The 13,097-nt window shown below is 38.9% G+C and overlaps 1 protein-coding gene across 5 annotated transcripts in view; it reads left to right on the top strand.

Moving 5' to 3' along the window:
* SEMA5A (semaphorin 5A) overlaps positions 1–13,097 on the top strand; it is a 305,622-nt gene that overhangs the window by 64,784 nt on the left and 227,741 nt on the right. For all 5 annotated transcript variants that reach the window (XM_062569790.1, XM_062569794.1, XM_062569792.1 and 2 more), the window contains exon 2: positions 3,844–3,943. The gene's annotated coding sequence lies outside the window, so the exon portion shown is untranslated. The remainder of the gene's footprint in view (positions 1–3,843; positions 3,944–13,097) is intronic.

The raw sequence follows: 13,097 nt of genomic DNA, 5'->3' as shown, positions 1-13,097 counted from the left end.
TTCTTTAAAATGTACTGTTCTGGCAATTGTGGTGGTTTTTGGCAAGAGTTAAGCAGTACTTTTGGACTAGAGCTCTCTGGTGGTTAGGGAAAAGGTTAAATTTATGCTAACGTCTTGTCGCTTTGACCTAGATGGAATATGAGTAGGTTGGGCAAGTTCAGCAGCTTTTAACAGACTATTTTAGTCATATCCCTGCAAAACCAAGTGAGTGTTATGTCATCCAGTTTTATAATTTTCAGCCAGAGAACTCTGGTTGACTGGTGACTTCACGTATTTTGAGCTACGCTTTCCCTGTCAGCAATACATTTCCTGCCCTGGAGTTCCAGTCTCTATATTTGTTTTTTATTTTGGCTTAATAGAGAATAAAGAGATACTGTAATTAGAGTTAAAGCTGTGAATAATTGAGGAATCTGATTTTCCTTATCCAGCCCTTCCCTTCCAGCTGAACTGGAAGAAGGGAACCATGACCAGTGTATACACACCAGCATAAAAAATATGACCATGCTCTTATTCCTGGGAACTGGCACAGAATATGCAGAGAGTTTGCTTCATAGGATATGTATGTTTCTTTTTTTCTTTTTCCCTGTAGAGATGCTTTTCATATGAGCAGTGAGTCTGATATGTTCAGGTTATGTTGGATTTACTCTGTATGTGCCATAAGTCTGACAAAGTCTGTGATTTACCTGTGAGAGTATGTATATGTGTATGTGGATATCTGACTTTCTTAATGACTGGAGCAACAAGGCAAGAGCATTTCAAATACTTGGGCACTTGGAGGTGCTCCTGTTTTGCCCAGGTGTGATTTCTGAGTTGAACCAGAAGATACATCCGTGAAAACCTGGGCATCTCATGGCCCTGAACACAAACACAGAAGTGGTGGTACCACTCCATACTTTGGCCCTCTGTGTGGGAACTTGCATTGAAGGGTCTTTGCCTATTTGGGAGTTGTGAGTGTGTCAGTGGGTTCGGGAAAGTTTCCAATGGTGGCTTCTGGGACATGGGGGAGAACACTCATTCTCATTCCCTCTTTTTTTTTTTTTTTTTTTTCTTTCTTTCTTTCTCACCTGAAAATTCTTATATGTGTTTTGCTTTGTTTTTACTTTGCTCAAAAGCATGTTTTGGCTTGAAATGGTATATAAACAAAATGTAGCATGGTAACAAGGGCATTCCTATTTCTTTCATGTTCTGTATGGCTACACTGTAGCTTTAATCATTGCCATCTTTCCATTTGAATTCTTTAGTCCAGCAGATTTGCTACGTTTGATGAGATCTCCTTCCTTGTCTGAGGACCTCTTCAATGTGGAAAGAGAAAGAAACAGAGTCTGTTTCTGTGATAAGTCAGCAGTATTAGCTAGCACCCGTTATAAGGAGAAATGTTAGTTTTTGTAGGAGCAGAAGGTTGTGTACAGAAGTTGTTCTAGCCATTCATCCTTGATTCATCCCTGCAAGTGGGATATACCTGCATAATGTGTCAGGTATTGGAGGAGGGGAAAAATAGAGAGGATATTTCTTAAGTTTTTGTTGTTTTTTTTTCCCTTCTCAATTTTGATACTTGTTCAGTTCTGACGTGATTTTCTTTCTTGCTGCCAAATAGGATTAAAAGCAAAAAGTGTCTAATGCATTTAATAATATTTTAAATAGCACATAAATTTTACTTTTGTGTCCTCAGTTCTGTGCTATGGTAAAGGATGAGAGCACTGAAGTGGGCAAAACTCTTCCTTCTCTCTAAGACTCCAAAGCTATTAACTGCTAGTCACTATTACCAGCAAAATCCCTTTGTCAAGACGCTCTAACTCGAGTTACAGTATCTGTGGAACAAGCTGTGAAGGCCAGCAGGCATGGGAAAGTAGGCATACTATGTTAAGAGCTGTAAGGGAGACAAGACATGAACTTGTAGAAATCCGAACTTTATTTTTTGTTTCTATGTGTTTTTTTCTCCCTAAATTATTAAGGTAAATTCAGACTTTACTTTCAAGTTTTGTTTATGTAATTGTTAGATTAAAATCGTTGCTAGAATAAAAGTTGAGACTTTTATGTAAAAAGCCAAATCATGAAATGAGTGATGAGGGGACACTGGGAGAGTTGACGTGCATGTAGAAAGCACTGATATTGCAAGGTTTATTAAAAAAAAAAAAAAAAAAGGGGGGGGGGGAGGTGTTTAGCCTTCTGTGTAATGTTTCAAAGTCTAAAAATTCAACTTCTCATTCTGGTGTAGTAAGCATATGCATAAATCACTGGATTACATTATCTTAGAGACGTGACACTTGTAGTTGTCTGCACAACTTACTGTGTGGGTAAAAGTTATAATTAATTACTCGACACCCTGAAGGGCTCTCCGTATTTTGTCATCAGTGCACATAGGTGGCAGGTAGTTGGGTGCTGCTGACTGAGGCATTTGAGCGTTTCCTGGTGCATAGTAATATAAAAAATGCAGTACTCTGTTGTCTCCCAAGATTTATACTTGACCTTACCTTTCTGAAAAGTGGGAGGCAAAGGGAGGGTGATGCATTGGCTTCTCAACAATGCTAAGCTTCAGCTACCACCTAGATGCTGCAATTCAAGATGGCCTTCCCTCCTTTAGGTTCAGTTGGTCCTAGTGCTGTAGAGACATCACCTAAATCTGCTCTTGGCAGCTTCTGCAGCAGAGTTTGACATGCCCAAGGTGGTGGAGGGTGTGTGTGTGTATCTGTGTAAATAGGATGTGAATTTGTAGTTTAAAAGGAAATAAGCAAATGATTAAAAAAATAATAAAAAAAAAATCTCAAGTACCTGGTGATAGCAAGCAGGGTGGTGGAGAGAAAATGCGGCGCAGTTAAGAGATCCCTGACCCTTCCTTAGCTGACCTGGAGGTCCTTCCTACATGTGAGAAGTTTCCTTGGTACAGAGCATTTTTATACAGTACTGCTTAGGTATTCAGTAGGTTTCTTGAGACTTTCATAGGTCAGAAAAGCATTGGAAAAAAATGTGAGCACTTTCAGTTACATAGTTTAGTCACTTTATGTAAGTGAGTAAACAGTGACTTCTGGCAGCCTCATGCCTTTGATTAGGTTCAAGGGTGAACTGGTCCTTGTTAATATCTTGGTTCTGTGCCAGAGCCTTTCTGAATCAAAAATGTGAATACTTGAATTAGGTAGACTATTAGTATTCTTTAACGCTTGAATTAGGTAGACTATAAGTATTCTCCTCTTGTGAAATACCTTTTCGTTGAAGTGTATTTTGCTGCTGCATGATTCTTGTCTTGCTGTTTCAGGTAAGACAACAACTGATTATCTGCAGAACATTTTCTGTTTCAATAATGAAAAAAAGATACTTATACTGCTTTCGATTCTTACAATGAGTTAACACCTTGAAGTGTTCTTAATGATACATTTTTTTTTGTGTTCTTTTGAGACCCTAGACAGTAATAGTGGTTTTTCTCTTGAACTTTTTCCAGTTTATGAGAAGTTGAGCAAATACTGAAGTTGTGCCTGCCTGAATTTTGTCATGGATTTCACTCAGGCCCACATTTCATCCTATAGGCCTGTTTAATTTGAACAGTGGTTAGGGCACCAAGGGAAATGTTGAGAGTTATTCTCAAATTCACATCTCATAGATTTTATTAATTCTTTGAGCTGATTTCTGATTCTCATCACCACCCTATCTTCTAGTTATTTTAAAGAATGATTCCCCCCCCCCCCCCCCCCCGGTTCTTTCTGTTTGGCTCATTACAGTGTAGCTGAGTGCCTTACATTTCTGATTTATTGTGTTGAAATATAGATATTTTATGACTGCTGTAAATGTCTGAGAATTGGTGATGAGCTGTCTTTTCAATACTTACTATTTCTTTGTTTCTTTATTACCTAGGATCTGACGCGATAGAGCCAGGACTCCCCTGTGCTAGGCTCTATACAAGCACAGGCCAGATGCAGTAGATGATTACAGAGTGATGGTGACTAACAGGCAGGTAAGAAACTGTTTTATTCAGTGGGTAGACAGTCATGTTATGGACAGATTGTAAGATGCTACCTGGAAAAAAGGTAGCATTTTAGGTCTTTACAGATGTTCTGCCTCTCTCTCTCCTCCCTGGTAATGGAAGGAATATAAGAAAAACAGAAACTGCCGTTCTTTCTTCTCTGCTCTCTCAAATTATGCTCTACTTCTGAAAGGGAAAGTATGTAAAAGTGATGATATTTGTTTAAACAAAAGCTGAAAGGAGAACTATAGAGTAAAAATGTTTGCAGGTGGCAGAGATGCTATTTCAGGATGCTATTTTGGAAACGCCACACAAATGCTTACTGTTAACCTATAAAAGACTTAGGAAAAGGAAGCCAGTATAGCTAAATGACAAGATACAGGGGACTAGTAAAAGCAAGAGAACACTAAAAAAAACAAACAGACAAAAGCCGAGGCTGTGTCCAAAGGAGGAAAATAGAAATAAAAAGCCCTATTAGGCTAAACATAGAATTAATAAACTTTTTTTTTTTTTTTTTTTTTTTTTTTTCCCAAGCAGGACATAGCAGGAGGCCTGCTAAGAGTGTGTGGGGCTTATGTGTGATCACATTATAGAAGAAGTGATCTAAGATAAAGCTACAGGAGAAAACTAAATATTTAAATTTTTTATGCATCTCTGCTCACTCTTGAAATGCTTGGGCTGGGTCTTGTTTTGGAACCTGTCTTATGGGAGGCTTCTCAGTTTGTCTTTGTCTGATGGAAGCATTTGTAGGAGAGTTTATAGAGCAAATTTAACATTCCCAATTTAATAGGACTAGATGCAGCTCACTCAAGGCTTTAAGAAACTGAAAGATGAGGCAGACCAGCTACAAACTGTGGTATGCAGCTTTTCGCTTGAAAGGGTGTCAGCAGCTGAAGATTTGAAGTTGTCTAAATTGGTGTTTAATATTAGAAAGTATTCATGGGGGATCTGAGAACCTACAAACAGTAAATCTCATGCTTAAATTGAGTGGATTCATTAAAAAAGAAGAAAGATTAGGTTAATGAATGTGTTAGAAAAGTTACTGGATAAATATGATGCAAATACTGTGAAAGAATTCATTTCTGTAATGCGGACCCTGATGAAGAGGAGGCTTAGAGATGAGCTAATATTATATTACAATTGTTTGAAGGGAGGGTACAAAGATGATGGAGTCAGCAGTCTTAGCAGTGTGTGATCAGTTCTCACAGCAGTTACAAATCACCTGTGGATTTCCACAGAGATCTCTGTGGGTCCCACAGTTTCTACAGAGATCCCCACAGGGATCCTTACAGTCAGAAATGGTTTGGAACAGAAAGTGAAGGATTTTTTTTCTGATATTAAGTTACTCAGGGTAAAAGAAGAGAGAGCAGAGAGGAAAACTGCAGAAGAACCTTGCCAGACTAAGTGGCTGTTAAAATGGTAGGTGACATACAGGGTCAGTATTTGCAGAATGTTTTGAGATGGCCCTTGCCAAGCAAGAATGAGGTCTTGGGATTTGAAGCAGTAATTTCATGAAGCAAATCAGCTCAGCACTTAATGGCAGTCAAAAAGCAAATTTGCATCTAGAACAGCTGTGAAAAGATAGAGATGAAAATGTCATTACACCACTCGCTAAATCAGTGGTGTGCTTGTGTCTTGAATACAGTGTGCAGTTCTAGTTTCTCTAGCTCAAAAAAAGGTAGAATAGAAGCGAAAAAGGCGCAGAGAAGGGTAGCAAGAATGATCAAGGCATGGAACAGCTTCCACACAAAGAGCAACTAACTATAAACTATATTTTCTAGGTTGGAAAAAAGACGCTAGCCAGATGATAATGCTAGAAGTCTACAAAACCATTAGGCATGTGAGGAGCATGAAGCAGAAATTATTGTTTAGTACCATCTTATGTTTGTAACAGAACTGTTGGATAAAGCAGGTAGGTAGCAGCTTGAAAGCAAGGAAATTGCTCTTTGCCCAATATTTAAGTCAGCTCGGGAATTGCTTGTTACAGGATGTTGTGCACGGTGCCTGTTTATAAAAAGCTACAGAGCAAAGTTAGAAAAATAAAGATCAGAGCTGACATTACAAAGATACTACCTCTAGATTAGGAAGTTATTTGCTGCAAAGTGTAGAAAAGCTGTAAGGCATGTGTTTTGGGGGTGAGAAGAAAAGTGTATTTCTCTGCAATTACTCTATTTTTTTTCCCAGTTCTCAAGGCCTCTGTTTTTGACTGCTCCTGGAGAAAAATACCCAGGCTGGCCCACAAGGGGGGGGGCATTTTATGCCCCTGAGCATTTTATAAGTGTAAGCAAGTAAGGTTACAGGGTGTAGTCCCAACAGAGAATCCCGGTAGACTAATTAAAAAAAAAAAAAAAAAAAAAAAAAAAAAAAAAAAGGCGCCAAGCTGTTATGTAATTTGAGGTCCCATGCTGTACTCAGACTTTTCCCTCAACGTAAGAATGTAAGATGAATGCTTTTTAGCTTATTTTGGCATTTGATAAATTACAATTAAATTTGCCTTAATATATTCAATCTGTTTCCCTGAGAGTATAGATCCTAGTCCAAAATCTCACTTTTTTTTTTTTTTTCCTGACTGTGTTCTCTGTACAGTCTGTACTGCCTGCCAAAGAGAGAGGAATTACTAGAGTACCTTTTCTCACTATGTTAGTCCTAGTGACACACATTTATGGGTGGAGAGGGTAGATTTTAGGGGAAGAGATAAGCAAGATGAAATGACAAAGCCTGGAGAGAGTTAAAGGAGAGTGAGAAAAGAATGCTGAATTTGGAGATACTTCTGAATTTGTGAATTTGCACAAGAGGCAAAATGTTAGAGTTATATAATGATGATTAAAAGAGAAAAGATAAAGGCTACAGAGTTGCATAAAGGCAGCATTGAAATGGTGAAAACCAATAATGGGTGCTGGAGAAGAGAAAGAAGATTAGTGAAAAAAGACTTAAAAGAAAGGAATACTAGGCAACACAGCCAAAAATGGTGAAGACCCAGGTGACATGAATAGTTCAAGAAATAATGTGCTGGAAGTCCTGAGGAAAGATTAGTTTTTCTTGCAGGGGGTACAAGGATGTGATTTTTAGATGTGGAAAGATAAGAATAGGAGCAATTAAAAGAGAAAAAGGAGGAAGAAAAGAAATTGTTGCGTCAGCTGCTTCCCAAACAAACTATTTCTCTGAGCTCATTGATGAGAGAGATTCCTTCCTCGTGCCCTTTCTGCCTGTGCATCTTCCTTGACTGTGCAGGGTAGTTTGCTTTTGTAACCAAGCTTGGGGAACTGCAGCAAATGAAATATAACAATGAAAAGCTCATGATTTTTTGTTGATTTTGTTTGTTAAAATTCACTTGTATTGCTTCAAAGCTGTAATGGCAAGTTCAGGCTGGAATGAAGGAGCTTAATGCTCTTTCAGGAGCTCTGTGCCTGGAATGTAATATAATTGCAGGCCACTGAGTTGCAAACAGTTTTGTATCAAAATGATGAATTGTGCTGTGCTTGACCCTGCATGTAAGATGAAGGAGGATCAGAGAGGAATGACTGTGGTCACTATGTCTAGTGGAAAGATCCTTTGTCTTTTACTATAGAGAATGAGCCTCTTTCTATTAAAGCCTGTTGTTAAGTCCCTAAGATTAATGATACTTAGAATTCGGGTCTTAACACCTGGTGTGAAACTAAATTGTCTTTGCTTTATATTTTTTAATTTCCTTTTTAGTCCTAAATATCTAATTAAAAATAAGGTTTTCTGCACTCACTTCCCCAAACTCAGCCCCCTCCCCTTCACACACACCCCAGCATCACACTTGTCCTTCTTCCTGCCCCTGGGATGCTGTCTTTAAGTATCCCAGATATTTCTCAATTGCCCTGACTCTCGCGAGTTGCTTTCACCTGTCTAGATTGTTGAAAATGTCAAAGAATTTACAGAAAAGGGCACTGTTTTTGAAACTTAGATGTGTCTGTTGCTGCAAGTTCTGTGCATATGTTTTACATGACATTGATTTTTGTACCTGCAGTGTGCATTAACACAGAGTGTATAATTTGATTGCTGTGGAAGCCCTTTTCTATAACAAAACTGAAAGAATTTTCAGTTATTTTTCACTGAACTTCAGGTTGCATCTTTATGAAATATTTTATTGAATCCATTGTTGGAAAACATACAAGATTGACAGCTCTGGAAGTTGAAATCCTTATTTATCCATGGACTAGATAGTGCAGTCTAGCTGGTATAAACTCTAAATCTTGGCAGTATGATTCATAATGAACCTGCTGAGATGACCTCTGTTTCAGTTATTTATTATTTACAGAGCACTGAAGGTATGCAAATATTTTTGCACAGTGAGAAAGCCATGTTTCAATTTGTGCTTTCATTTCTTTGTATATGTTAGGTTTAACACATTATAAATACAGGCTTATATCTTTAAAAAGCAAATGGGTATGAACTTCTCACTGAAGCGCCCATGTAAAAGAGATGTGAGTATCTGTAGTTGTATGATATCCCTAGAAACTGATATGGCTGTAGTGATCAAACGAAATTTTAAAATGTGATTCTTTATATTCAAAAAGTTAACAATTGAAAATTGTTTAGCAATATAGCTTCTCTACTAGGTCATTCATGCTAGGAGCCTCTTACCACATTCCCGTCCCTGCTTTTGGGACTCTTCAGCAGTATGCAAGTGCCCTCCTCTCTCGATGATGAAGCATGCTGAGGTACCACATGATCAACTCACCATGCAAGATGATTTCTGTTCCTACTCTCAGCTAAGCTGCCTATCGTTCATGGGATGCTAAGGGTGATACATATAGTGCTTGTGTTGTATTGTGCCACTGCTGCATAAACTGACACTGTTTTCTATTCTGACTTGATCCTTCTTCAACACCACAACTACAATTAAGAGATAGGTTTTAATTGTACTTTCTTTGTAAGATGTTTTATTGTACTCTTGTTCTTCCTTGTGTCATTGACAAAAGCCACTTACAAGTTGTTCGTTTTTCTTCATGGTTGTTTTCCTTTACTTTCTATTCCTTTTAGACCTCTATGGCTGGACTGTTGTAGATGTGACAGCATGTCCTTCTGTAGTAATATAGAAATGATATCAAAGCAGGGAGTTGATAAACAAAGTAGAAGTAATTTAACTACAAAGATTATAGAAGAGAAAAAAACGATTGAGGTTGTAAGATATAAGAAAACGTGCTTAGTACTACTAACATCTCAGGGGAAAAATATGGGAAAGAGAAGAAAATATTTTAGTGGTTTTTTTGTGTGTGTTTAAATGTATGCCCTCTCCTGCTGAACAAAAGAGGGGTTTTGTTGGCTCAGAAAAGAGAGGCGCAAGGCAGAGACATCCTCCAGTGAGCCGTGTTTTTCCCCAGTGGGGAATCCAGATCTTTCTTGTGAAAGGAAAGGGTGAATATGCCTTGGTTTGCAAGAGGGCTAATGCATTCTCCTGCTCTGAGCTGATGGGGTCAAATTAGCAATCCGTGTTTGCCTAGTGGAAGAGGTCATTCATACGGAGGGATGGCTAGTTACCTGTGTTAAAGTAGATCAAGAAGGCATGGGAGCATCAACTATCCCACAACAACTTGCAGCACCTTTGGTAAGACTTCACAAGCTTTCTTCTTTGGTTGCACCTAGTACATGCCATGATTCTGCCCCATAACCCTACATGATGGAAACTGCCTTGTCGTGTCATTATCTGCCAAAGATCTGTAACGAAAGGGAGGTGAGAAACCTGTGAAAGTCTCCAGTAGACTGCTGGAGAACTGATCTTTTTTTTTCCCTAGTTTTTTTTTCTTTAGTGCCTGTGCTTTTACATGGTAGTCTACATGTAAGTGTTTTTTTTTTTTTTTTTTTTTCTCCTTTCCCCCTTGACTTGCCTGTTCACTGAAATCACTTTGACTTCTCAGGCATCCTTAAGCATTTGAACTCAGCAATTTCCAGGGAGATGAGGTGCGTCCTTTCTCAAGCCTGAAGCCATTTCTTGAGTCTATATCACTTTCCAGTTCTCGAGAGATGTGTACTTGAAAGGAGTTTCTCTAGGAGGATTGTCAGTGTGGTGATACTTTGAAAGGATCCCATGAAAAGGGCAGTTCTAAAATTGACCTGGGAAATGGCTTGTCTGCTTCTTTTGGAAGAGCTACTGGAATGGTGGGGGCAGCAGTGTTATTCATGATCATACGGAGTTCTCCTCTGTCTTTTAAACCATCCTTCTCTGCAGTAACCACTTGCATCTAATGAGGCATGCCAAGTCTTTGAATACCTAAATAAATGGAGAGAAGGACTGGTATGGCCTGCGGTGAGTGCCCTGGTTGGCAGGTCTGCCGCTCAGGCGGAGCTGAGAGAATGAACTCATAAGTTGCCATTCTTCTTGCTGTGTATTACAAGGAGATGCTTGCCTTCTGATGAGCATGACTTCCATCAGCCTTTCCCCCCCACCTTCCTATATACAATGGCTGTGGTGTTTTCAAAAGTGCTGCTGCTGACTGGTTTCCGTTTAGGACCGGAGGACTTGAGAGAGAAAATGATGCCAATCATGAATGAGTGCAGAGTGCTTGCAATGTTCAACAGGGATGGAGACTTGCAGGGTGGGAGAAGATGAAGAAGCAAGCCAGAAAGGTGGAGGTCTTACTGGTCTATGTAGACTGTAGTCTACAGGGGCACAGGATCCTCCAAGCAAAGTGTGTGAAACTCAACTGTGGCATGGCAGGGCCTGTGCTGGTGCTGCGATCATTCGTTTGTCTCAGGGAATAGGAACTCTGGCTGTGCCATGTATGGTGTGGTTTCCTGAGGCATGTGAGATGCAAGTGTATGAAGAAGTTACAGGAAGTTGTGCAGATATGGGATGCAGGCTGTGTTACATGGCCTTTGAAAATAGATCTTGGTGGTCTTGGGCACCATGCCTTGGTCAAGGCATTCTTGAATGTGGCTCATCCAGCCTTGCCTCATGGTGTGCTGGAGAGCTGGTAAAGATAAAAATCTAGATGCAAGCAAAACAGCTGAAACTTTGCCTTTATTTTCCAAAAATCTAAGGGAAGATGTAACCATCTTGCATGTTTCTATTTGTGAGCTCAAGGTGACTTTAATATACTTGCTTTTTGAATTTTAGACTGCTCAAAAGTCTGTATTTTTCAATGTACACAATCTACGTATACAGTATGCTTTTAAGATTCCAAAATGCTAAATGAAAAGATGGCTACAAAGCTACAGAAATACGAAATGCTTTTGGATATGGTAGAGACATCAGTGACACTTCATGTAATTTAGTGTGTGACTGATTGAAACTGTCAACCACTGTGTTTTTTTTCTGTTGCACTTTTCAGTTGAATGAGAGATCCAAATGCAAATCCAGTATGGAGGATTATTATGGAATTAGTGGTTCCCTTCGGGGCACTATGGCCCTTAAGTTAATGGTAGGGTTAGAATGAACATTAAACAGTGATTTTGTTTATAGTCATGTGGGAGAGCTTTTGCTGATTTACAAAAAAATCTAAATCATCATCTTTGCAGTGGTAAGGATACAGAGCCAAGAAAAGTGAGCTAGTAGCCCATTCCTCCTAGGCTTTTTGTAGAATCACTCTAGAGACGTTGGATGATTCAGTTCACCTAAGCATTCTCCATAGGATAGTATTTCTGTTTCTTGTACAAAAATTGAAAGAGGATTCAAGACGTTTGGTGAGGTGAACAAGTGTTTTGAGTGCTTACCTTCTTGAAAGAAGAATTAAATATAAATAGATGGATAGAAAAAGTTTTGCATAACATTGATGTGGAAATGGGAGCTCTCAGCTTCCTCACCCATCCCTGTCCTTCCTGTCAGTTTGTTAACTCTGGCTGTCACTCATGCTGTTGCTGTAAACAGGATCTATGCTGGATGTTGATGGGAAGAAACAAATGAAAAGCTGGCCATCAGCTAGGAGTCGGGAGGAGCGGGAGGCTGAAATGCAGGGACTGGATTTGTCCTATGAGGGTGTGTTGTCTTCCATTGCATTTAAGTTAGTTGTGACCACTGTGAATTGCTGAAATTTGTTAAAGAACCACTGCTTGATAAGACTGTACCAAAGAACTATAGGACTGAACCAACTATGAGAAGGATAAATTCTTTGGTACTAGTTGTTTGAAGCAGACTGTCACTGTCCAAATTCCATGGCATTTTGGAGCTCATTCAATATTTCTTTGAAGTACTAGCTACTTAAATGTAATCTTTATTTTGGAAGTTTGCCTGGTATTAATGTGCAGAATGTCCACTAATAGTTTTGTTTTAGCTGAGCAATTTTGTCCTTTAGATTGGTCATTTGCATTTCAAAATGTGCTTATTTTAAGTTCGTATGAAAGCTAATTCCTAAGTACTTTCAAGCAGTATTTTTTATAGTGACTTATTACGTGATACAAACTATTTTTTCTGGCTTTACATTTGTTGTTTTTAGCAGGATATTACATAAAAATTGGCTATTTGAAGCTCCTGTATTACTGTTTTTCTTTGACTTCTTTTGCATCCATATAAGAGAACATTCTCACGTAGTATCCTGTACAATTTGCAAATAGAAAAAAGTATGTCTAGATGGCTCCAGTGATAATCTGTGGCATGATGATCCATAGTTATTCCATAAATATAGCTTCAATCTCTGTGTTGCATATTCCCAGTTTATCTAAAATGCAACAGCTAAACTTGCATTACTTCCATACTATCTCTTTTCTACCTGCCTCTGTTAATGCTGCCTGTGATAAATAATAATTTTATGCATTTTCAAGATCTTACACAAATTTTCATCCAACTCTAACCTTCATCTTTTCTCCCCTCAGCTGATTAAAATTGCTCTCTATCCAGCTAAATGTTTTCCTGTGGTCATCACAGTCTCTGGTGACCGTGGTCAGAGGACAGTTTGGTGCACTGTCCTCTGCTGCATGGACCTCCTCACAGACCCAAACTACTGCCCTTTGTTCAGTCAAATTATGTTTAAACCTGTGTACTGCCAATACAAAAAGGTTTATAATAACATGGGAGGAAAAGGAAAAGATGACAAGGCATCATAAACTAGAATAACTCCTTGTCCTGCTACTCTGCATCGTACTTGTGTCTGGATGGAAATCATGGTAGAAAACAAAGTGCATGGCCAGCTTTCAAGTTGTGAGCTTTTGTAATATAAGAGTAATTTCTGTTTTGTGTTTTAGG

This window comes from Rhea pennata, chromosome 2, assembly GCF_028389875.1.
Source record: "Rhea pennata isolate bPtePen1 chromosome 2, bPtePen1.pri, whole genome shotgun sequence".
Classification (NCBI taxonomy): Eukaryota; Metazoa; Chordata; class Aves; order Rheiformes; family Rheidae; genus Rhea; species Rhea pennata.
Note: the sequence above shows the minus strand (reverse complement) of the source record. Positions and strands in the feature narration are given on the sequence as shown.